Raw genomic sequence first — 20,280 nt, 5'->3', positions numbered from 1 at the left:
TAACGCGTGACAGTCGAACAATAAAAGATCAAAAGCTCCTGCTTATGAAGATATTGCCGGATCAATCAGGTTCACGTAGCAGTGGCAAGAACATAAGAAACCTCCCCGTCGGGGAATCGAACCCCGGTCTCCCGCGTGACAGGCGGGGATACTCACCACTATACTAACGAGGATTGGCTGCGTCGAAACCTCTGACATCACACTCCGAGAAAGTGCACACGAGGCATGTGAGTGCTCAGAGGATCCACTGTGGGCCCTGCTCATTTTTCCTTTTTTGCACTTTCAGATAAGAGAGGTGAGACTGTGAAGAAAACTGCCATTTTGCCCTCACTGGCCAGAGTCAGTGCTCCTTTGGATGAGAGAAATGGGCCAGCCAGCAGACATCCGAATGATTGCAAAGCTGTCTATAGTGTCTGGGAGATTTAGTCAAACTTTTGCTCGGCTGACAACTATGGCCTCATTCACACAGCGGTTTTTTCTAGGCATTACACTGACCCTAGAAGGATCTAGTGTCCTTAACAAGGGCGAAGAGATAGTAGAAGTGGTTATTAGCCATTTTTACCCTACATACAGGAGCCTCAATACTGAATAGAAGCAGGAAGTAGCGCAAATAAACTTTGACATCCAGGTACCTTTATAGATGATGTTTGCTCTTATTGGAGTCTTTCTCATCCTTTTTGTTTCCATCTGTTCTAGATGCCATGATAACTTTGGACATGCTCTGCTCATCTCTGCAGACAATTCCCTCTTCTCCGCTCTTCTGCAGGACATGTCGATGGGGTGTCCTTGAATAGCAAGGACACCGTGTAGTTTATCAACAATGACACAAATGTCAACAGCAAAATCCACACCAACTATAGTTAGTATATGCCTGCTACAGGCTTCAATTAACACCACAACATAGAGACAACTACTTCTGCAAATCAGTTAGGCACACGATTCGAGACGGTAAACACTGTGAGCAAAATGCGGAAGCGGAAGAAACCAGCTTCAGCATCGATCTACCTGGGATGAAACTAGTGAACATGACCTCTAAAAAGCTGCTCCTGGCCCGTACGGGGATCGAACCCGCGACCTTGGCGTTATTAGCACCACGCTCTAACCAACTGAGCTAACCGGCCATGGGTGTGGCATTACGTCCCTGCCGGGAAAAAATGGAAAGCTGTACGAGCGCGATCCTTTTTTTTTTTTTTGGGGGGGGGGGGGGGGTGGGGATGGATTTAGCACACATGTAGGGACTTTTGGTGGTAGACGCATATGTAACGCGTGACAGTCGAACAATAAAAGATCAAAAGCTCCTGCTTATGAAGATATTGCCGGATCAATCAGGTTCACGTAGCAGTGGCAAGAACATAAGAAACCTCCCCGTCGGGGAATCGAACCCCGGTCTCCCACGTGACAGGCGGGGATACTCACCACTATACTAACGAGGATTGGCTGCGTCGAAACCTCTGACATCACACTCCGAGAAAGTGCACACGAGGCATGTGAGTGCTCAGAGGATCCACTGTGGGCCCTGCTCATTTTTCCTTTTTTGCACTTTCAGATAAGAGAGGTGAGACTGTGAAGAAAACTGCCATTTTGCCCTCACTGGCCAGAGTCAGTGCTCCTTTGGATGAGAGAAATGGGCCAGCCAGCAGACATCCGAATGATGGCAAAGCTGTCTATAGTGTCTGGGAGATTTAGTCAAACTTTTGCTCGGCTGACAACTATGGCCTCATTCACACAGCGGTTTTTTCTAGGCAGCACACTGACCCTAGAAGGATCTAGTGTCCTTAACAAGGGCGAAGAGATAGTAGAAGTGGTTATTAGCCATTTTTACCCTACATACAGGAGCCTCAATACTGAATAGAAGCAGGAAGTAGCGCAAATAAACTTTGACATCCAGGTACCTTTATAGATGATGTTTGCTCTTATTGGAGTCTTTCTCATCATTTTTGTTTCCATCTGTTCTAGATGCCATGATAACTTTGGACATGCTCTGCTCATCTCTGCAGACAATTCCCTCTTCTCCGCTCTTCTGCAGGACATGTCGATGGGGTGTCCTTGAATAGCAAGGACACCGTGTAGTTTATCAACAATGACACAAATGTCAACAGCAAAATCCACACCAACTATAGTTAGTATATGCCTGCTACAGGCTTCAATTAACACCACAACATAGAGACAACTACTTCTGCAAATCAGTTAGGCACACGATTCGAGACGGTAAACACTGTGAGCAAAATGCGGAATCGGAAGAAACCAGCTTCAGCATCGATCTACCTGGGATGAAACTAGTGAACATGACCTCTAGAAAGCTGCTCCTGGCCCGTACGGGGATCGAACCCGCGACCTTGGCGTTATTAGCACCACGCTCTAACCAACTGAGCTAACCGGCCATGGGTGTGGCATTACGTCCCTGCCGGGAAAAAAATGGAAAGCTGTACGAGCGCGATCCTTTTTTTTTTTTTTTGGGGGGGGGGGGTGGGGATGGATTTAGCACACATGTAGGGACTTTTGGTGGTAGACGCATATGTAACGCGTGACAGTCGAACAATAAAAGATCAAAAGCTCCTGCTTATGAAGATATTGCCGGATCAATCAGGTTCACGTAGCAGTGGCAAGAACATAAGAAACCTCCCCGTCGGGGAATCGAACCCCGGTCTCCCGCGTGACAGGCGGGGATACTCACCACTATACTAACGAGGATTGGCTGCGTCAAAACCTCTGACATCACACTCCGAGAAAGTGCACACGAGGCATGTGAGTGCTCAGAGGATCCACTGTGGGCCCTGCTCATTTTTCCTTTTTTGCACTTTCAGATAAGAGAGGTGAGACTGTGAAGAAAACTGCCATTTTGCCCTCACTGGCCAGAGTCAGTGCTCCTTTGGATGAGAGAAATGGGCCAGCCAGCAGACATCCGAATGATGGCAAAGCTGTCTATAGTGTCTGGGAGATTTAGTCAAACTTTTGCTCGGCTGACAACTATGGCCTCATTCACACAGCGGTTTTTTCTAGGCAGCACACTGACCCTAGAAGGATCTAGTGTCCTTAACAAGGGCGAAGAGATAGTAGAAGTGGTTATTAGCCATTTTTACCCTACATACAGGAGCCTCAATACTGAATAGAAGCAGGAAGTAGCACAAATAAACTTTGACATCCAGGTACCTTTATAGATGATGTTTGCTCTTATTGGAGTCTTTCTCATCCTTTTTGTTTCCATCTGTTCTAGATGCCATGATAACTTTGGACATGCTCTGCTCATCTCTGCAGACAATTCCCTCTTCTCCGCTCTTCTGCAGGACATGTCGATGGGGTGTCCTTGAATAGCAAGGACACCGTGTAGTTTATCAACAATGACACAAATGTCAACAGCAAAATCCACACCAACTATAGTTAGTATATGCCTGCTACAGGCTTCAATTAACACCACAACATAGAGACAACTACTTCTGCAAATCAGTTAGGCACACGATTCGAGACGGTAAACACTGTGAGCAAAATGCGGAATCGGAAGAAACCAGCTTCAGCATCGATCTACCTGGGATGAAACTAGTGAACATGACCTCTAAAAAGCTGCTCCTGGCCCGTACGGGGATCGAACCCGCGACCTTGGCGTTATTAGCACCACGCTCTAACCAACTGAGCTAACCGGCCATGGGTGTGGCATTACGTCCCTGCCGGGAAAAAAATGGAAAGCTGTACGAGCGCGATCCTTTTTTTTTTTTTTTTGGGGGGGGGGGTGGGGATGGATTTAGCACACATGTAGGGACTTTTGGTGGTAGACGCATATGTAACGCGTGACAGTCGAACAATAAAAGATCAAAAGCTCCTGCTTATGAAGATATTGCCGGATCAATCAGGTTCACGTAGCAGTGGCAAGAACATAAGAAACCTCCCCGTCGGGGAATCGAACCCCGGTCTCCCGCGTGACAGGCGGGGATACTCACCACTATACTAACGAGGATTGGCTGCGTCGAAACCGCTGACATCACACTCCGAGAAAGTGCACACGAGGCATGTGAGTGCTCAGAGGATCCACTGTGGGCCCTGCTCATTTTTCCTTTTTTGCACTTTCAGATAAGTGAGGTGAGACTGTGAAGAAAACTGCCATTTTGCCCTCACTGGCCATGTCGATGGGGTGTCCTTGAATAGCAAGGACACCGTGTAGTTTATCAACAATGACACAAATGTCAACAGCAAAATCCACACCAACTATAGTTAGTATATGCCTGCTACAGGCTTCAATTAACACCACAACATAGAGACAACTACTTCTGCAAATCAGTTAGGCACACGATTCGAGACGGTAAACACTGTGAGCAAAATGCGGAATCGGAAGAAACCAGCTTCAGCATCGATCTACCTGGGATGAAACTAGTGAACATGACCTCTAAAAAGCTGCTCCTGGCCCGTACGGGGATCGAACCCGCGACCTTGGCGTTATTAGCACCACGCTCTAACCAACTGAGCTAACCGGCCATGGGTGTGGCATTACGTCCCTGCCGGGAAAAAAATGGAAAGCTGTACGAGCGCGATCCTTTTTTTTTTTTTTTGGGGGGGGGGGTGGGGATGGATTTAGCACACATGTAGGGACTTTTGGTGGTAGACGCATATGTAACGCGTGACAGTCGAACAATAAAAGATCAAAAGCTCCTGCTTATGAAGATATTGCCGGATCAATCAGGTTCACGTAGCAGTGGCAAGAACATAAGAAACCTCCCCGTCGGGGAATCGAACCCCGGTCTCCCGCGTGACAGGCGGGGATACTCACCACTATACTAACGAGGATTGGCTGCGTCAAAACCTCTGACATCACACTCCGAGAAAGTGCACACGAGGCATGTGAGTGCTCAGAGGATCCACTGTGGGCCCTGCTCATTTTTCCTTTTTTGCACTTTCAGATAAGAGAGGTGAGACTGTGAAGAAAACTGCCATTTTGCCCTCACTGGCCAGAGTCAGTGCTCCTTTGGATGAGAGAAATGGGCCAGCCAGCAGACATCCGAATGATGGCAAAGCTGTCTATAGTGTCTGGGAGATTTAGTCAAACTTTTGCTCGGCTGACAACTATGGCCTCATTCACACAGCGGTTTTTTCTAGGCAGCACACTGACCCTAGAAGGATCTAGTGTCCTTAACAAGGGCGAAGAGATAGTAGAAGTGGTTATTAGCCATTTTTACCCTACATACAGGAGCCTCAATACTGAATAGAAGCAGGAAGTAGCGCAAATAAACTTTGACATCCAGGTACCTTTATAGATGATGTTTGCTCTTATTGGAGTCTTTCTCATCCTTTTTGTTTCCATCTGTTCTAGATGCCATGATAACTTTGGACATGCTCTGCTCATCTCTGCAGACAATTCCCTCTTCTCCGCTCTTCTGCAGGACATGTCGATGGGGTGTCCTTGAATAACAAGGACACCGTGTAGTTTATCAACAATGACACAAATGTCAACAGCAAAATCCACACCAACTATAGTTAGTATATGCCTGCTACAGGCTTCAATTAACACCACAACATAGAGACAACTACTTCTGCAAATCAGTTAGGCACACGATTCGAGACGGTAAACACTGTGAGCAAAATGCGGAATCGGAAGAAACCAGCTTCAGCATCGATCTACCTGGGATGAAACTAGTGAACATGACCTCTGAAAAGCTGCTCCTGGCCCGTACGGGGATCGAACCCGTGACCTTGGCGTTATTAGCACCACGCTCTAACCAACTGAGCTAACCGGCCATGGGTGTGGCATTACGTCCCTGCCGGGAAAAAAATGGAAAGCTGTACGAGCGCGATCCTTTTTTTTTTTTTGGGGGGGGGGGGGTGGGGATGGATTTAGCACACATGTAGGGACTTTTGGTGGTAGACGCATATGTAACGCGTGACAGTCGAACAATAAAAGATCAAAAGCTCCTGCTTATGAAGATATTGCCGGATCAATCAGGTTCACGTAGCAGTGGCAAGAACATAAGAAACCTCCCCGTCGGGGAATCGAACCCCGGTCTCCCGCGTGACAGGCGGGGATACTCACCACTATACTAACGAGGATTGGCTGCCTCAAAACCTCTGACATCACACTCCGAGAAAGTGCACACGAGGCATGTGAGTGCTCAGAGGATCCACTGTGGGCCCTGCTCATTTTTCCTTTTTTGCACTTTCAGATAAGAGAGGTGAGACTGTGAAGAAAACTGCCATTTTGCCCTCACTGGCCAGAGTCAGTGCTCCTTTGGATGAGAGAAATGGGCCAGCCAGCAGACATCCGAATGATGGCAAAGCTGTCTATAGTGTCTGGGAGATTTAGTCAAACTTTTGCTCGGCTGACAACTATGGCCTCATTCACACAGCGTTTTTTTCTAGGCAGCACACTGACCCTAGAAGGATCTAGTGTCCTTAACAAGGGCGAAGAGATAGTAGAAGTGGTTATTAGCCATTTTTACCCTACATACAGGAGCCTCAATACTGAATAGAAGCAGGAAGTAGCGCAAATAAACTTTGACATCCAGGTACCTTTATAGATGATGTTTGCTCTTATTGGAGTCTTTCTCATCCTTTTTGTTTCCATCTGTTCTAGATGCCATGATAACTTTGGACATGCTCTGCTCATCTCTGCAGACAATTCCCTCTTCTCCGCTCTTCTGCAGGACATGTCGATGGGGTGTCCTTGAATAGCAAGGACACTGTGTAGTTTATCAACAATGACACAAATGTCAACACCAAAATCCACACCAACTATAGTTAGTATATGCCTGCTACAGGCTTCAATTAACACCACAACATAGAGACAACTACTTCTGCAAATCAGTTAGGCACACGATTCGAGACGGTAAACACTGTGAGCAAAATGCGGAATCGGAAGAAACCAGCTTCAGCATCGATCTACCTGGGATGAAACTAGTGAACATGACCTATAAAAAGCTGCTCCTGGCCCGTACGGGGATCGAACCCGCGACCTTGGCGTTATTAGCACCACGCTCTAACCAACTGAGCTAACCGGCCATGGGTGTGGCATTACGTCCCTGCCGGGAAAAAAATGGAAAGCTGTACGAGCGCGATCCTTTTTTTTTTTTTTTTGGGGGGGGGGGTGGGGATGGATTTAGCACACATGTAGGGACTTTTGGTGGTAGACGCATATGTAACGCGTGACAGTCGAACAATAAAAGATCAAAAGCTCCTGCTTATGAAGATATTGCCGGATCAATCAGGTTCACGTAGCAGTGGCAAGAACATAAGAAACCTCCCCGTCGGGGAATCGAACCCCGGTCTCCCGCGTGACAGGCGGGGATACTCACCACTATACTAACGAGGATTGGCTGCGTCGAAACCTCTGACATCACACTCCGAGAAAGTGCACACGAGGCATGTGAGTGCTCAGAGGATCCACTGTGGGCCCTGCTCATTTTTCCTTTTTTGCACTTTCAGATAAGAGAGGTGAGACTGTGAAGAAAACTGCCATTTTGCCCTCACTGGCCAGAGTCAGTGCTCCTTTGGATGAGAGAAATGGGCCAGCCAGCAGACATCCGAATGATGGCAAAGCTGTCTATAGTGTCTGGGAGATTTAGTCAAACTTTTGCTCGGCTGACAACTATGGCCTCATTCACACAGCGGTTTTTTCTAGGCAGCACACTGACCCTAGAAGGATCTAGTGTCCTTAACAAGGGCGAAGAGATAGTAGAAGTGGTTATTAGCCATTTTTACCCTACATACAGGAGCCTCAATACTGAATAGAAGCAGGAAGTAGCGCAAATAAACTTTGACATCCAGGTACCTTTATAGATGATGTTTGCTCTTATTGGAGTCTTTCTCATCCTTTTTGTTTCCATCTGTTCTAGATGCCATGATAACTTTGGACATGCTCTGCTCATCTCTGCAGACAATTCCCTCTTCTCCGCTCTTCTGCAGGACATGTCGATGGGGTGTCCTTGAATAGCAAGGACACCGTGTAGTTTATCAACAATGACACAAATGTCAACAGCAAAATCCACACCAACTATAGTTAGTATATGCCTGCTAAAGGCTTCAATTAACACCACAACATAGAGACAACTACTTCTGCAAATCAGTTAGGCACACGATTCGAGACGGTAAACACTGTGAGCAAAATGCGGAATCGGAAGAAACCAGCTTCAGCATCGATCTACCTGGGATGAAACTAGTGAATATGACCTCTAAAAAGCTGCTCCTGGCCCGTACGGGGATCGAACCCGCGACCTTGGCGTTATTAGCACCACGCTCTAACCAACTGAGCTAACCGGCCATGGGTGTGGCATTACGTCCCTGCCGGGAAAAAAATGGAAAGCTGTACGAGCGCGATCCTTTTTTTTTTTTTTTTGGGGGGGGGGGGTGGGGATGGATTTAGCACACATGTAGGGACTTTTGGTGGTAGACGCATATGTAACGCGTGACAGTCGAACAATAAAAGATCAAAAGCTCCTGCTTATGAAGATATTGCCGGATCAATCAGGTTCACGTAGCAGTGGCAAGAACATAAGAAACCTCCCCGTCGGGGAATCGAACCCCGGTCTCCCGCGTGACAGGCGGGGATACTCACCACTATACTAACGAGGATTGGCTGCGTCGAAACCGCTGACATCACACTCCGAGAAAGTGCACACGAGGCATGTGAGTGCTCAGAGGATCCACTGTGGGCCCTGCTCATTTTTCCTTTTTTGCACTTTCAGATAAGTGAGGTGAGACTGTGAAGAAAACTGCCATTTTGCCCTCACTGGCCAGAGTCAGTGCTCCTTTGGATGAGAGAAATGGGCCAGCCAGCAGACATCCGAATGATGGCAAAGCTGTCTATAGTGTCTGGGAGATTTAGTCAAACTTTTGCTCGGCTGACAACTATGGCCTCATTCACACAGCGGTTTTTTCTAGGCAGCACACTGACCCTAGAAGGATCTAGTGTCCTTAACAAGGGCGAAGAGATAGTAGAAGTGGTTATTAGCCATTTTTACCCTACATACAGGAGCCTCAATACTGAATAGAAGCAGGAAGTAGCGCAAATAAACTTTGACATCCAGGTACCTTTATAGATGATGTTTGCTCTTATTGGAGTCTTTCTCATCCTTTTTGTTTCCATCTGTTCTAGATGCCATGATAACTTTGGACATGCTCTGCTCATCTCTGCAGACAATTCCCTCTTCTCCGCTCTTCTGCAGGACATGTCGATGGGGTGTCCTTGAATAGCAAGGACACCGTGTAGTTTATCAACAATGACACAAATGTCAACAGCAAAATCCACACCAACTATAGTTAGTATATGCCTGCTACAGGCTTCAATTAACACCACAACATAGAGACAACTACTTCTGCAAATCAGTTAGGCACACGATTCGAGACGGTAAACACTGTGAGCAAAATGCGGAATCGGAAGAAACCAGCTTCAGCATCGATCTACCTGGGATGAAACTAGTGAACATGACCTCTGAAAAGCTGCTCCTGGCCCGTACGGGGATCGAACCCGCGACCTTGGCGTTATTAGCACCACGCTCTAACCAACTGAGCTAACCGGCCATGGGTGTGGCATTACGTCCCTGCCGGGAAAAAAATGGAAAGCTGTACGAGCGCGATCCTTTTTTTTTTTTTTGGGGGGGGGGGGTGGGGATGGATTTAGCACACATGTAGGGACTTTTGGTGGTAGACGCATATGTAACGCGTGACAGTCGAACAATAAAAGATCAAAAGCTCCTGCTTATGAAGATATTGCCGGATCAATCAGGTTCACGTAGCAGTGGCAAGAACATAAGAAACCTCCCCGTCGGGGAATCGAACCCCGGTCTCCCGCGTGACAGGCGGGGATACTCACCACTATACTAACGAGGATTGGCTGCCTCAAAACCTCTGACATCACACTCCGAGAAAGTGCACACGAGGCATGTGAGTGCTCAGAGGATCCACTGTGGGCCCTGCTCATTTTTCCTTTTTTGCACTTTCAGATAAGAGAGGTGAGACTGTGAAGAAAACTGCCATTTTGCCCTCACTGGCCAGAGTCAGTGCTCCTTTGGATGAGAGAAATGGGCCAGCCAGCAGACATCCGAATGATGGCAAAGCTGTCTATAGTGTCTGGGAGATTTAGTCAAACTTTTGCTCGGCTGACAACTATGGCCTCATTCACACAGCGTTTTTTTCTAGGCAGCACACTGACCCTAGAAGGATCTAGTGTCCTTAACAAGGGCGAAGAGATAGTAGAAGTGGTTATTAGCCATTTTTACCCTACATACAGGAGCCTCAATACTGAATAGAAGCAGGAAGTAGCGCAAATAAACTTTGACATCCAGGTACCTTTATAGATGATGTTTGCTCTTATTGGAGTCTTTCTCATCCTTTTTGTTTCCATCTGTTCTAGATGCCATGATAACTTTGGACATGCTCTGCTCATCTCTGCAGACAATTCCCTCTTCTCCGCTCTTCTGCAGGACATGTCGATGGGGTGTCCTTGAATAGCAAGGACACTGTGTAGTTTATCAACAATGACACAAATGTCAACACCAAAATCCACACCAACTATAGTTAGTATATGCCTGCTACAGGCTTCAATTAACACCACAACATAGAGACAACTACTTCTGCAAATCAGTTAGGCACACGATTCGAGACGGTAAACACTGTGAGCAAAATGCGGAATCGGAAGAAACCAGCTTCAGCATCGATCTACCTGGGATGAAACTAGTGAACATGACCTATAAAAAGCTGCTCCTGGCCCGTACGGGGATCGAACCCGCGACCTTGGCGTTATTAGCACCACGCTCTAACCAACTGAGCTAACCGGCCATGGGTGTGGCATTACGTCCCTGCCGGGAAAAAAATGGAAAGCTGTACGAGCGCGATCCTTTTTTTTTTTTTTTTGGGGGGGGGGGTGGGGATGGATTTAGCACACATGTAGGGACTTTTGGTGGTAGACGCATATGTAACGCGTGACAGTCGAACAATAAAAGATCAAAAGCTCCTGCTTATGAAGATATTGCCGGATCAATCAGGTTCACGTAGCAGTGGCAAGAACATAAGAAACCTCCCCGTCGGGGAATCGAACCCCGGTCTCCCGCGTGACAGGCGGGGATACTCACCACTATACTAACGAGGATTGGCTGCGTCGAAACCTCTGACATCACACTCCGAGAAAGTGCACACGAGGCATGTGAGTGCTCAGAGGATCCACTGTGGGCCCTGCTCATTTTTCCTTTTTTGCACTTTCAGATAAGAGAGGTGAGACTGTGAAGAAAACTGCCATTTTGCCCTCACTGGCCAGAGTCAGTGCTCCTTTGGATGAGAGAAATGGGCCAGCCAGCAGACATCCGAATGATGGCAAAGCTGTCTATAGTGTCTGGGAGATTTAGTCAAACTTTTGCTCGGCTGACAACTATGGCCTCATTCACACAGCGGTTTTTTCTAGGCAGCACACTGACCCTAGAAGGATCTAGTGTCCTTAACAAGGGCGAAGAGATAGTAGAAGTGGTTATTAGCCATTTTTACCCTACATACAGGAGCCTCAATACTGAATAGAAGCAGGAAGTAGCGCAAATAAACTTTGACATCCAGGTACCTTTATAGATGATGTTTGCTCTTATTGGAGTCTTTCTCATCCTTTTTGTTTCCATCTGTTCTAGATGCCATGATAACTTTGGACATGCTCTGCTCATCTCTGCAGACAATTCCCTCTTCTCCGCTCTTCTGCAGGACATGTCGATGGGGTGTCCTTGAATAGCAAGGACACCGTGTAGTTTATCAACAATGACACAAATGTCAACAGCAAAATCCACACCAACTATAGTTAGTATATGCCTGCTAAAGGCTTCAATTAACACCACAACATAGAGACAACTACTTCTGCAAATCAGTTAGGCACACGATTCGAGACGGTAAACACTGTGAGCAAAATGCGGAATCGGAAGAAACCAGCTTCAGCATCGATCTACCTGGGATGAAACTAGTGAACATGACCTCTAAAAAGCTGCTCCTGGCCCGTACGGGGATCGAACCCGCGACCTTGGCGTTATTAGCACCACGCTCTAACCAACTGAGCTAACCGGCCATGGGTGTGGCATTACGTCCCTGCCGGGAAAAAAATGGAAAGCTGTACGAGCGCGATCCTATTTTTTTTTTTTTTGGGGGGGTGGGGATGGATTTAGCACACATGTAGGGACTTTTGGTGGTAGACGCATATGTAACGCGTGACAGTCGAACAATAAAAGATCAAAAGCTCCTGCTTATGAAGATATTGCCGGATCAATCAGGTTCACGTAGCAGTGGCAAGAACATAAGAAACCTCCCCGTCGGGGAATCGAACCCCGGTCTCCCGCGTGACAGGCGGGGATACTCACCACTATACTAACGAGGATTGGCTGCGTCGAAACCTCTGACATCACACTCCGAGAAAGTGCACACGAGGCATGTGAGTGCTCAGAGGATCCACTGTGGGCCCTGCTCATTTTTCCTTTTTTGCACTTTCAGATAAGAGAGGTGAGACTGTGAAGGAAACTGCCATTTTGCCCTCACTGGCCAGAGTCAGTGCTCCTTTGGATGAGAGAAATGGGCCAGCCAGCAGACATCCGAATGATGGCAAAGCTGTCTATAGTGTCTGGGAGATTTAGTCAAACTTTTGCTCGGCTGACAACTATGGCCTCATTCACACAGCGGTTTTTTCTAGGCAGCACACTGACCCTAGAAGGATCTAGTGTCCTTAACAAGGGCGAAGAGATAGTAGAAGTGGTTATTAGCCATTTTTACCCTACATACAGGAGCCTCAATACTGAATAGAAGCAGGAAGTAGCGCAAATAAACTTTGACATCCAGGTACCTTTATAGATGATGTTTGCTCTTATTGGAGTCTTTCTCATCATTTTTGTTTCCATCTGTTCTAGATGCCATGATAACTTTGGACATGCTCTGCTCATCTCTGCAGACAATTCCCTCTTCTCCGCTCTTCTGCAGGACATGTCGATGGGGTGTCCTTGAATAGCAAGGACACCGTGTAGTTTATCAACAATGACACAAATGTCAACAGCAAAATCCACACCAACTATAGTTAGTATATGCCTGCTACAGGCTTCAATTAACACCACAACATAGAGACAACTACTTCTGCAAATCAGTTAGGCACACGATTCGAGACGGTAAACACTGTGAGCAAAATGCGGAATCGGAAGAAACCAGCTTCAGCATCGATCTACCTGGGATGAAACTAGTGAACATGACCTCTAAAAAGCTGCTCCTGGCCCGTACGGGGATCGAACCCGCGACCTTGGCGTTATTAGCACCACGCTCTAACCAACTGAGCTAACCGGCCATGGGTGTGGCATTACGTCCCTGCCAGGAAAAAAATGGAAAGCTGTACGAGCGCGATCCTTTTTTTTTTTTTTTGGGGGGGGGGGGTGGGGATGGATTTAGCACACATGTAGGGACTTTTGGTGGTAGACGCATATGTAACGCGTGACAGTCGAACAATAAAAGATCAAAAGCTCCTGTTTATGAAGATATTGCCGGATCAATCAGGTTCACGTAGCAGTGGCAAGAACATAAGAAACCTCCCCGTCGGGGAATCGAACCCCGGTCTCCCGCGTGACAGGCGGGGATACTCACCACTATACTAACGAGGATTGGCTGCGTCGAAACCTCTGACATCACACTCCGAGAAAGTGCACACGAGGCATGTGAGTGCTCAGAGGATCCACTGTGGGCCCTGCTCATTTTTCCTTTTTTGCACTTTCAGATAAGAGAGGTGAGACTGTGAAGAAAACTGCCATTTTGCCCTCACTGGCCAGAGTCAGTGCTCCTTTGGATGAGAGAAATGGGCCAGCCAGCAGACATCCGAATGATGGCAAAGCTGTCTATAGTGTCTGGGAGATTTAGTCAAACTTTTGCTCGGCTGACAACTATGGCCTCATTCACACAGCGGTTTTTTCTAGGCAGCACACTGACCCTAGAAGGATCTAGTGTCCTTAACAAGGGCGAAGAGATAGTAGAAGTGGTTATTAGCCATTTTTACCCTACATACAGGAGCCTCAATACTGAATAGAAGCAGGAAGTAGCGCAAATAAACTTTGACATCCAGGTACCTTTATAGATGATGTTTGCTCTTATTGGAGTCTTTCTCATCCTTTTTGTTTCCATCTGTTCTAGATGCCATGATAACTTTGGACATGCTCTGCTCATCTCTGCAGACAATTCCCTCTTTTCCGCTCTTCTGCAGGACATGTCGATGGGGTGTCCTTGAATAGCAAGGACACCGTGTAGTTTATCAACAATGACACAAATGTCAACAGCAAAATCCACACCAACTATAGTTAGTATATGCCTGCTACAGGCTTCAATTAACACCACAACATAGAGACAACTACTTCTGCAAATCAGTTAGGCACACGATTCGAGACGGTAAACACTGTGAGCAAAATGCGGAATCGGAAGAAACCAGCTTCAGCATCGATCTACCTGGGATGAAACTAGTGAACATGACCTCTAAAAAGCTGCTCCTGGCCCGTACGGGGATCGAGCCCGCGACCTTGGCGTTATTAGCACCACGCTCTAACCAACTGAGCTAACCGGCCATGGGTGTGGCATTACGTCCCTGCCGGGAAAAAAATGGAAAGCTGTACGAGCGCGATCCTTTTTTTTTTTTTTTTGGGGGGGGGTGGGGATGGATTTAGCACACATGTAGGGACTTTTGGTGGTAGACGCATATGTAACGCGTGACAGTCGAACAATAAAAGATCAAAAGCTCCTGCTTATGAAGATATTCCCGGATCAATCAGGTTCACGTAGCAGTGTCAAGAACATAAGAAACCTCCCCGTCGGGGAATCGAACCCCGGTCTCCCGCGTGACAGGCGGGGATACTCACCACTATACTAACGAGGATTGGCTGCGTCGAAACCTCTGACATCACACTCCGAGAAAGTGCACACGAGGCATGTGAGTGCTCAGAGGATCCACTGTGGGCCCTGCTCATTTTTCCTTTTTTGCACTTTCAGATAAGAGAGGTGAGACTGTGAAGAAAACTGCCATTTTGCCCTCACTGGCCAGAGTCAGTGCTCCTTTGGATGAGAGAAATGGGCCAGCCAGCAGACATCCGAATGATGGCAAAGCTGTCTATAGTGTCTGGGAGATTTAGTCAAACTTTTGCTCGGCTGACAACTATGGCCTCATTCACACAGCGGTTTTTTCTAGGCAGCACACTGACCCTAGAAGGATCTAGTGTCCTTAACAAGGGCGAAGAGATAGTAGAAGTGGTTATTAGCCATTTTTACCCTACATACAGGAGCCTCAATACTGAATAGAAGCAGGAAGTAGCGCAAATAAACTTTGACATCCAGGTACCTTTATAGATGATGTTTGCTCTTATTGGAGTCTTTCTCATCCTTTTTGTTTCCATCTGTTCTAGATGCCATGATAACTTTGGACATGCTCTGCTCATCTCTGCAGACAATTCCCTCTTCTCCGCTCTTCTGCAGGACATGTCGATGGGGTGTCCTTGAATAGCAAGGACACCGTGTAGTTTATCAACAATGACACAAATGTCAACAGCAAAATCCACACCAACTATAGTTAGTATATGCCTGCTACAGGCTTCAATTAACACCACAACATAGAGACAACTACTTCTGCAAATCAGTTAGGCACACGATTCGAGACGGTAAACACTGTGAGCAAAATGCGGAATCGGAAGAAACCAGCTTCAGCATCGATCTACCTGGGATGAAACTAGTGAACATGACCTCTAAAAAGCTGCTCCTGGCCCGTACGGGGATCGAGCCCGCGACCTTGGCGTTATTAGCACCACGCTCTAACCAACTGAGCTAACCGGCCATGGGTGTGGCATTACGTCCCTGCCGGGAAAAAAATGGAAAGCTGTACGAGCGCGATCCTTTTTTTTTTTTTTTTGGGGGGGGGGTGGTGGGGATGGATTTAGCACACATGTAGGGACTTTTGGTGGTAGACGCATATGTAACGCGTGACAGTCGAACAATAAAAGATCAAAAGCTCCTGCTTATGAAGATATTGCCGGATCAATCAGGTTCACGTAGCAGTGGCAAGAACATAAGAAACCTCCCCGTCGGGGAATCGAACCCCGGTCTCCCGCGTGACAGGCAGGGATACTCACCACTATACTAACGAGGATTGGCTGCGTCGAAACCTCTGACATCACACTCCGAGAAAGTGCACACGAGGCATGTGAGTGCTCAGAGGATCCACTGTGGGCCCTGCTCATTTTTCCTTTTTTGCACTTTCAGATAAGAGAGGTGAGACTGTGAAGAAAACTGCCATTTTGCCCTCACTGGCCAGAGTCAGTGCTCCTTTGGATGAGAGAAATGGGCCAGCCAGCAGACATCCGAATGATGGCAAAGCTGTCTATAGTGTCTGGGAGATTTAGTCAAACTTTTGCTCGGCTGACAACTATGGCCTCATTCACACAGCGGTTTTTTCTAGGCAGCACACTGACCCTAGAAGGATCTAGTGTCCTTAACAAGGGCGAAGAGATAGTAGAAGTGGTTATTAGCCATTTTTACCCTACATACAGGAGCCTCAATACTGAATAGAAGCAGGAAGTAGCGCAAATAAACTTTGACATCCAGGTACCTTTATAGATGATGTTTGCTCTTATTGGAGTCTTTCTCATCCTTTTTGTTTCCATCTGTTCTAGATGCCATGATAACTTTGGACATGCTCTGCTCATCTCTGCAGACAATTCCCTCTTCTCCGCTCTTCTGCAGGACATGTCGATGGGGTGTCCTTGAATAGCAAGGACACCGTGTAGTTTATCAACAATGACACAAATGTCAACAGCAAAATCCACACCAACTATAGTTAGTATATGCCTGCTACAGGCTTCAATTAACACCACAACATAGAGACAACTACTTCTGCAAATCAGTTAGGCACACGATTCGAGACGGTAAACACTGTGAGCAAAATGCGGAATCGGAAGAAACCAGCTTCAGCATCGATCTACCTGGGATGAAACTAGTGAACATGACCTCTAAAAAGCTGCTCCTGGCCCGTACGGGGATCGAACCCGCGACCTTGGCGTTATTAGCACCACGCTCTAACCAACTGAGCTAACCGGCCATGGGTGTGGCGTTACGTCCCTGCCGGGAAAAAAATGGAAAGCTGTACGAGCGCGATCCTTTTTTTTTTTTGGGGGGGGGGGGTGGGGATGGATTTAGCACACATGTAGGGACTTTTGGTGGTAGACGCATATGTAACGCGTGACAGTCGAACAATAAAAGATCAAAAGCTCCTGCTTATGAAGATATTGCCGGATCAATCAGGTTCACGTAGCAGTGGCAAGAACATAAGAAACCTCCCCGTCGGGGAATCGAACCCCGGTCTCCCGCGTGACAGGCGGGGATACTCACCACTATACTAACGAGGATTGGCTGCGTCGAAACCTCTGACATCACACTCCGAGAAAGTGCACACGAGGCATGTGAGTGCTCAGAGGATCCACTGTGGGCCCTGCTCATTTTTCCTTTTTTGCACTTTCAGATAAGAGAGGTGAGACTGTGAAGAAAACTGCCATTTTGCCCTCACTGGCCAGAGTCAGTGCTCCTTTGGATGAGAGAAATGGGCCAGCCAGCAGACATCCGAATGATGGCAAAGCTGTCTATAGTGTCTGGGAGATTTAGTCAAACTTTTGCTCGGCTGACAACTATGGCCTCATTCACACAGCGTTTTTTTCTAGGCAGCACACTGACCCTAGAAGGATCTAGTGTCCTTAACAAGGGCGAAGAGATAGTAGAAGTGGTTATTAGCCATTTTTACCCTACATACAGGAGCCTCAATACTGAATAGAAGCAGGAAGTAGCGCAAATAAACTTTGACATCCAGGTACCTTTATAGATGATGTTTGCTCTCATCTCTGCAGACAATTCCCTCTTCTCCGCTCTTCTGCAGGACATGTCGATGGGGTGTCCTTGAATAGCAAGGACACCGTGTAGTTTATCAACAATGACACAAATGTCAACAGCAAAATCCACACCAACTATAGTTAGTATATGCCTGCTACAGGCTTCAATTAACACCACAACATAGAGACAACTACTTCTGCAAATCAGTTAGGCACACGATTCGAGACGGTAAACACTGTGAGCAAAATGCGGAATCGGAAGAAACCAGCTTCAGCATCGATCTACCTGGGATGAAACTAGTGAACATGACCTCTAAAAAGCTGCTCCTGGCCCGTACGGGGATCGAACCCGCGACCTTGGCGTTATTAGCACCACGCTCTAACCAACTGAGCTAACCGGCCATGGGTGTGGCATTACGTCCCTGCCGGGAAAAAAATGGAAAGCTGTACGAGCGCGATCCTTTTTTTTTTTTTTTGGGGGGGGGGGTGGGGATGGATTTAGCACACATGTAGGGACTTTTGGTGGTAGACGCATATGTAACGCGTGACAGTCGAACAATAAAAGATCAAAAGCTCCTGCTTATGAAGATATTGCCGGATCAATCAGGTTCACGTAGCAGTGGCAAGAACATAAGAAACCTCCCCGTCGGGGAATCGAACCCCGGTCTCCCGCGTGACAGGCGGGGATACTCACCACTATACTAACGAGGATTGGCTGCGTCGAAACCTCTGACATCACACTCCGAGAAAGTGCACACGAGGCATGTGAGTGCTCAGAGGATCCACTGTGGGCCCTGCTCATTTTTCCTTTTTTGCACTTTCAGATAAGAGAGGTGAGACTGTGAAGAAAACTGCCATTTTGCCCTCACTGGCCAGAGTCAGTGCTCCTTTGGATGAGAGAAATGGGCCAGCCAGCAGACATCCGAATGATGGCAAAGCTGTCTATAGTGTCTGGGAGATTTAGTCAAACTTTTGCTCGGCTGACAACTATGGCCTCATTCACACAGCGGTTTTTTTTAGGCAGCACACTGACCCTAGAAGGATCTAGTGTCCTTAACAAGGGCGAAGAGATAGTAGAAGTGGTTATTAGCCATTTTTACCCTACATACAGGAGCCTCAATACTGAATAGAAGCAGGAAGTAGCGCAAATAAACTTTGACATCCAGGTACCTTTATAGATGATGTTTGCTCTTATTGGAGTCTTTCTCATCCTTTTTGTTTCCATCTGTTCTAGATGCCATGATAACTTTGGACATGCTCTGCTCATCTCTGCAGACAATTCCCTCTTCTCCGCTCTTCTGCAGGACATGTCGATGGGGTGTCCTTGAATAGCAAGGACACCGTGTAGTTTATCAACAATGACACAAATGTCAACAGCAAAATCCACACCAACTATAGTTAGTATATGCCTGCTACAGGCTTCAATTAACACCACAACATAGAGACAACTACTTCTGCAAATCAGTTAGGCACACGATTCGAGACGGTAAACACTGTGAGCAAAATGCGGAATCGGAAGAAACCAGCTTCAGCATCGATCTACCTGGGATGAAACTAGTGAACATGACCTCTAAAAAGCTGCTCCTGGCCCGTACGGGGATCGAACCCGCGACCTTGGCGTTATTAGCACCACGCTCTAACCAACTGAGCTAACCGGCCATGGGTGTGGCATTACGTCCCTGCCGGGAAAAAAATGGAAAGCTGTACGAGCGCGATCCTTTTTTTTTTTTTTTTGGGGGGGGGGGTGGGGATGGATTTAGCACACATGTAGGGACTTTTGGTGGTAGACGCATATGTAACGCGTGACAGTCGAACAATAAAAGATCAAAAGCTCCTGCTTATGAAGATATTGCCGGATCAATCAGGTTCACGTAGCAGTGGCAAGAACATAAGAAACCTCCCCGTCGGGGAATCGAACCCCGGTCTCCCGCGTGACAGGCGGGGATACTCACCACTATACTAACGAGGATTGGCTGCGTCGAAACCTCTGACATCACACTCCGAGAAAGTGCACACGAGGCATGTGAGTGCTCAGAGGATCCACTGTGGGCCCTGCTCATTTTTCCTTTTTTGCACTTTCAGATAAGAGAGGTGAGACTGTGAAGAAAACTGCCATTTTGCCCTCACTGGCCAGAGTCAGTGCTCCTTTGAATGAGAGAAATGGGCCAGCCAGCAGACATCCGAATGATGGCAAAGCTGTCTATAGTGTCTGGGAGATTTAGTCAAACTTTTGCTCGGCTGACAACTATGGCCTCATTCACACAGCGGTTTTTTCTAGGCAGCACACTGACCCTACAAGGATCTAGTGTCCTTAACAAGGGCGAAGAGATAGTAGAAGTGGTTATTAGCCATTTTTACCCTACATACAGGAGCCTCAATACTGAATAGAAGCAGGAAGTAGCGCAAATAAACTTTGACATCCAGGTACCTTTATAGATGATGTTTGCTCTTATTGGAGTCT

General features: G+C 47.2%; 33 non-coding genes across 33 annotated transcripts; all 33 read right to left on the bottom strand.

Moving 5' to 3' along the window:
- Positions 1-101: 101 nt before the first annotated feature.
- On the bottom strand, positions 102-173 carry TRNAD-GUC (transfer RNA aspartic acid (anticodon GUC)). Its single transcript has one exon. It is a non-coding gene; the product is annotated as a tRNA-Asp (tRNA).
- Positions 174-1,047: 874 nt separating this feature from the next.
- On the bottom strand, positions 1,048-1,121 carry TRNAI-AAU (transfer RNA isoleucine (anticodon AAU)). The gene has a single exon. It is a non-coding gene; the product is annotated as a tRNA-Ile (tRNA).
- A 240-nt stretch (positions 1,122-1,361) lies between these two features.
- TRNAD-GUC (transfer RNA aspartic acid (anticodon GUC)) lies at positions 1,362-1,433 on the bottom strand. Its single transcript has one exon. It is a non-coding gene; the product is annotated as a tRNA-Asp (tRNA).
- Positions 1,434-2,307: 874 nt separating this feature from the next.
- Positions 2,308-2,381, bottom strand: TRNAI-AAU (transfer RNA isoleucine (anticodon AAU)). The gene has a single exon. It is a non-coding gene; the product is annotated as a tRNA-Ile (tRNA).
- A 238-nt stretch (positions 2,382-2,619) lies between these two features.
- On the bottom strand, positions 2,620-2,691 carry TRNAD-GUC (transfer RNA aspartic acid (anticodon GUC)). Its single transcript has one exon. It is a non-coding gene; the product is annotated as a tRNA-Asp (tRNA).
- Positions 2,692-3,565: 874 nt separating this feature from the next.
- On the bottom strand, positions 3,566-3,639 carry TRNAI-AAU (transfer RNA isoleucine (anticodon AAU)). Its single transcript has one exon. It is a non-coding gene; the product is annotated as a tRNA-Ile (tRNA).
- Positions 3,640-3,877: 238 nt separating this feature from the next.
- On the bottom strand, positions 3,878-3,949 carry TRNAD-GUC (transfer RNA aspartic acid (anticodon GUC)). Its single transcript has one exon. It is a non-coding gene; the product is annotated as a tRNA-Asp (tRNA).
- Positions 3,950-4,390: 441 nt separating this feature from the next.
- TRNAI-AAU (transfer RNA isoleucine (anticodon AAU)) lies at positions 4,391-4,464 on the bottom strand. Its single transcript has one exon. It is a non-coding gene; the product is annotated as a tRNA-Ile (tRNA).
- Positions 4,465-4,701: 237 nt separating this feature from the next.
- TRNAD-GUC (transfer RNA aspartic acid (anticodon GUC)) lies at positions 4,702-4,773 on the bottom strand. The gene has a single exon. It is a non-coding gene; the product is annotated as a tRNA-Asp (tRNA).
- An 874-nt stretch (positions 4,774-5,647) lies between these two features.
- On the bottom strand, positions 5,648-5,721 carry TRNAI-AAU (transfer RNA isoleucine (anticodon AAU)). The gene has a single exon. It is a non-coding gene; the product is annotated as a tRNA-Ile (tRNA).
- Positions 5,722-5,958: 237 nt separating this feature from the next.
- Positions 5,959-6,030, bottom strand: TRNAD-GUC (transfer RNA aspartic acid (anticodon GUC)). The gene has a single exon. It is a non-coding gene; the product is annotated as a tRNA-Asp (tRNA).
- Positions 6,031-6,904: 874 nt separating this feature from the next.
- On the bottom strand, positions 6,905-6,978 carry TRNAI-AAU (transfer RNA isoleucine (anticodon AAU)). Its single transcript has one exon. It is a non-coding gene; the product is annotated as a tRNA-Ile (tRNA).
- A 238-nt stretch (positions 6,979-7,216) lies between these two features.
- On the bottom strand, positions 7,217-7,288 carry TRNAD-GUC (transfer RNA aspartic acid (anticodon GUC)). The gene has a single exon. It is a non-coding gene; the product is annotated as a tRNA-Asp (tRNA).
- An 874-nt stretch (positions 7,289-8,162) lies between these two features.
- Positions 8,163-8,236, bottom strand: TRNAI-AAU (transfer RNA isoleucine (anticodon AAU)). Its single transcript has one exon. It is a non-coding gene; the product is annotated as a tRNA-Ile (tRNA).
- A 239-nt stretch (positions 8,237-8,475) lies between these two features.
- On the bottom strand, positions 8,476-8,547 carry TRNAD-GUC (transfer RNA aspartic acid (anticodon GUC)). The gene has a single exon. It is a non-coding gene; the product is annotated as a tRNA-Asp (tRNA).
- An 874-nt stretch (positions 8,548-9,421) lies between these two features.
- Positions 9,422-9,495, bottom strand: TRNAI-AAU (transfer RNA isoleucine (anticodon AAU)). The gene has a single exon. It is a non-coding gene; the product is annotated as a tRNA-Ile (tRNA).
- A 237-nt stretch (positions 9,496-9,732) lies between these two features.
- Positions 9,733-9,804, bottom strand: TRNAD-GUC (transfer RNA aspartic acid (anticodon GUC)). Its single transcript has one exon. It is a non-coding gene; the product is annotated as a tRNA-Asp (tRNA).
- Positions 9,805-10,678: 874 nt separating this feature from the next.
- On the bottom strand, positions 10,679-10,752 carry TRNAI-AAU (transfer RNA isoleucine (anticodon AAU)). Its single transcript has one exon. It is a non-coding gene; the product is annotated as a tRNA-Ile (tRNA).
- A 238-nt stretch (positions 10,753-10,990) lies between these two features.
- On the bottom strand, positions 10,991-11,062 carry TRNAD-GUC (transfer RNA aspartic acid (anticodon GUC)). The gene has a single exon. It is a non-coding gene; the product is annotated as a tRNA-Asp (tRNA).
- Positions 11,063-11,936: 874 nt separating this feature from the next.
- Positions 11,937-12,010, bottom strand: TRNAI-AAU (transfer RNA isoleucine (anticodon AAU)). Its single transcript has one exon. It is a non-coding gene; the product is annotated as a tRNA-Ile (tRNA).
- Positions 12,011-12,244: 234 nt separating this feature from the next.
- TRNAD-GUC (transfer RNA aspartic acid (anticodon GUC)) lies at positions 12,245-12,316 on the bottom strand. The gene has a single exon. It is a non-coding gene; the product is annotated as a tRNA-Asp (tRNA).
- An 874-nt stretch (positions 12,317-13,190) lies between these two features.
- On the bottom strand, positions 13,191-13,264 carry TRNAI-AAU (transfer RNA isoleucine (anticodon AAU)). The gene has a single exon. It is a non-coding gene; the product is annotated as a tRNA-Ile (tRNA).
- Positions 13,265-13,502: 238 nt separating this feature from the next.
- TRNAD-GUC (transfer RNA aspartic acid (anticodon GUC)) lies at positions 13,503-13,574 on the bottom strand. The gene has a single exon. It is a non-coding gene; the product is annotated as a tRNA-Asp (tRNA).
- Positions 13,575-14,448: 874 nt separating this feature from the next.
- Positions 14,449-14,522, bottom strand: TRNAI-AAU (transfer RNA isoleucine (anticodon AAU)). Its single transcript has one exon. It is a non-coding gene; the product is annotated as a tRNA-Ile (tRNA).
- Positions 14,523-14,758: 236 nt separating this feature from the next.
- On the bottom strand, positions 14,759-14,830 carry TRNAD-GUC (transfer RNA aspartic acid (anticodon GUC)). Its single transcript has one exon. It is a non-coding gene; the product is annotated as a tRNA-Asp (tRNA).
- Positions 14,831-15,704: 874 nt separating this feature from the next.
- Positions 15,705-15,778, bottom strand: TRNAI-AAU (transfer RNA isoleucine (anticodon AAU)). The gene has a single exon. It is a non-coding gene; the product is annotated as a tRNA-Ile (tRNA).
- Positions 15,779-16,018: 240 nt separating this feature from the next.
- Positions 16,019-16,090, bottom strand: TRNAD-GUC (transfer RNA aspartic acid (anticodon GUC)). Its single transcript has one exon. It is a non-coding gene; the product is annotated as a tRNA-Asp (tRNA).
- An 874-nt stretch (positions 16,091-16,964) lies between these two features.
- Positions 16,965-17,038, bottom strand: TRNAI-AAU (transfer RNA isoleucine (anticodon AAU)). The gene has a single exon. It is a non-coding gene; the product is annotated as a tRNA-Ile (tRNA).
- A 235-nt stretch (positions 17,039-17,273) lies between these two features.
- On the bottom strand, positions 17,274-17,345 carry TRNAD-GUC (transfer RNA aspartic acid (anticodon GUC)). Its single transcript has one exon. It is a non-coding gene; the product is annotated as a tRNA-Asp (tRNA).
- An 802-nt stretch (positions 17,346-18,147) lies between these two features.
- Positions 18,148-18,221, bottom strand: TRNAI-AAU (transfer RNA isoleucine (anticodon AAU)). Its single transcript has one exon. It is a non-coding gene; the product is annotated as a tRNA-Ile (tRNA).
- A 237-nt stretch (positions 18,222-18,458) lies between these two features.
- On the bottom strand, positions 18,459-18,530 carry TRNAD-GUC (transfer RNA aspartic acid (anticodon GUC)). Its single transcript has one exon. It is a non-coding gene; the product is annotated as a tRNA-Asp (tRNA).
- An 874-nt stretch (positions 18,531-19,404) lies between these two features.
- On the bottom strand, positions 19,405-19,478 carry TRNAI-AAU (transfer RNA isoleucine (anticodon AAU)). Its single transcript has one exon. It is a non-coding gene; the product is annotated as a tRNA-Ile (tRNA).
- Positions 19,479-19,716: 238 nt separating this feature from the next.
- TRNAD-GUC (transfer RNA aspartic acid (anticodon GUC)) lies at positions 19,717-19,788 on the bottom strand. The gene has a single exon. It is a non-coding gene; the product is annotated as a tRNA-Asp (tRNA).
- Positions 19,789-20,280: the final 492 nt, after the last annotated feature.

Source organism: Dendrobates tinctorius, unplaced genomic scaffold (genome assembly GCF_039654945.1).
Source record: "Dendrobates tinctorius isolate UK_male_01 unplaced genomic scaffold, ASM3965494v1 ptg000062l, whole genome shotgun sequence".
Lineage (NCBI taxonomy): Eukaryota > Metazoa > Chordata > Amphibia > Anura > Dendrobatidae > Dendrobates > Dendrobates tinctorius.
Note: the sequence above shows the minus strand (reverse complement) of the source record. Positions and strands in the feature narration are given on the sequence as shown.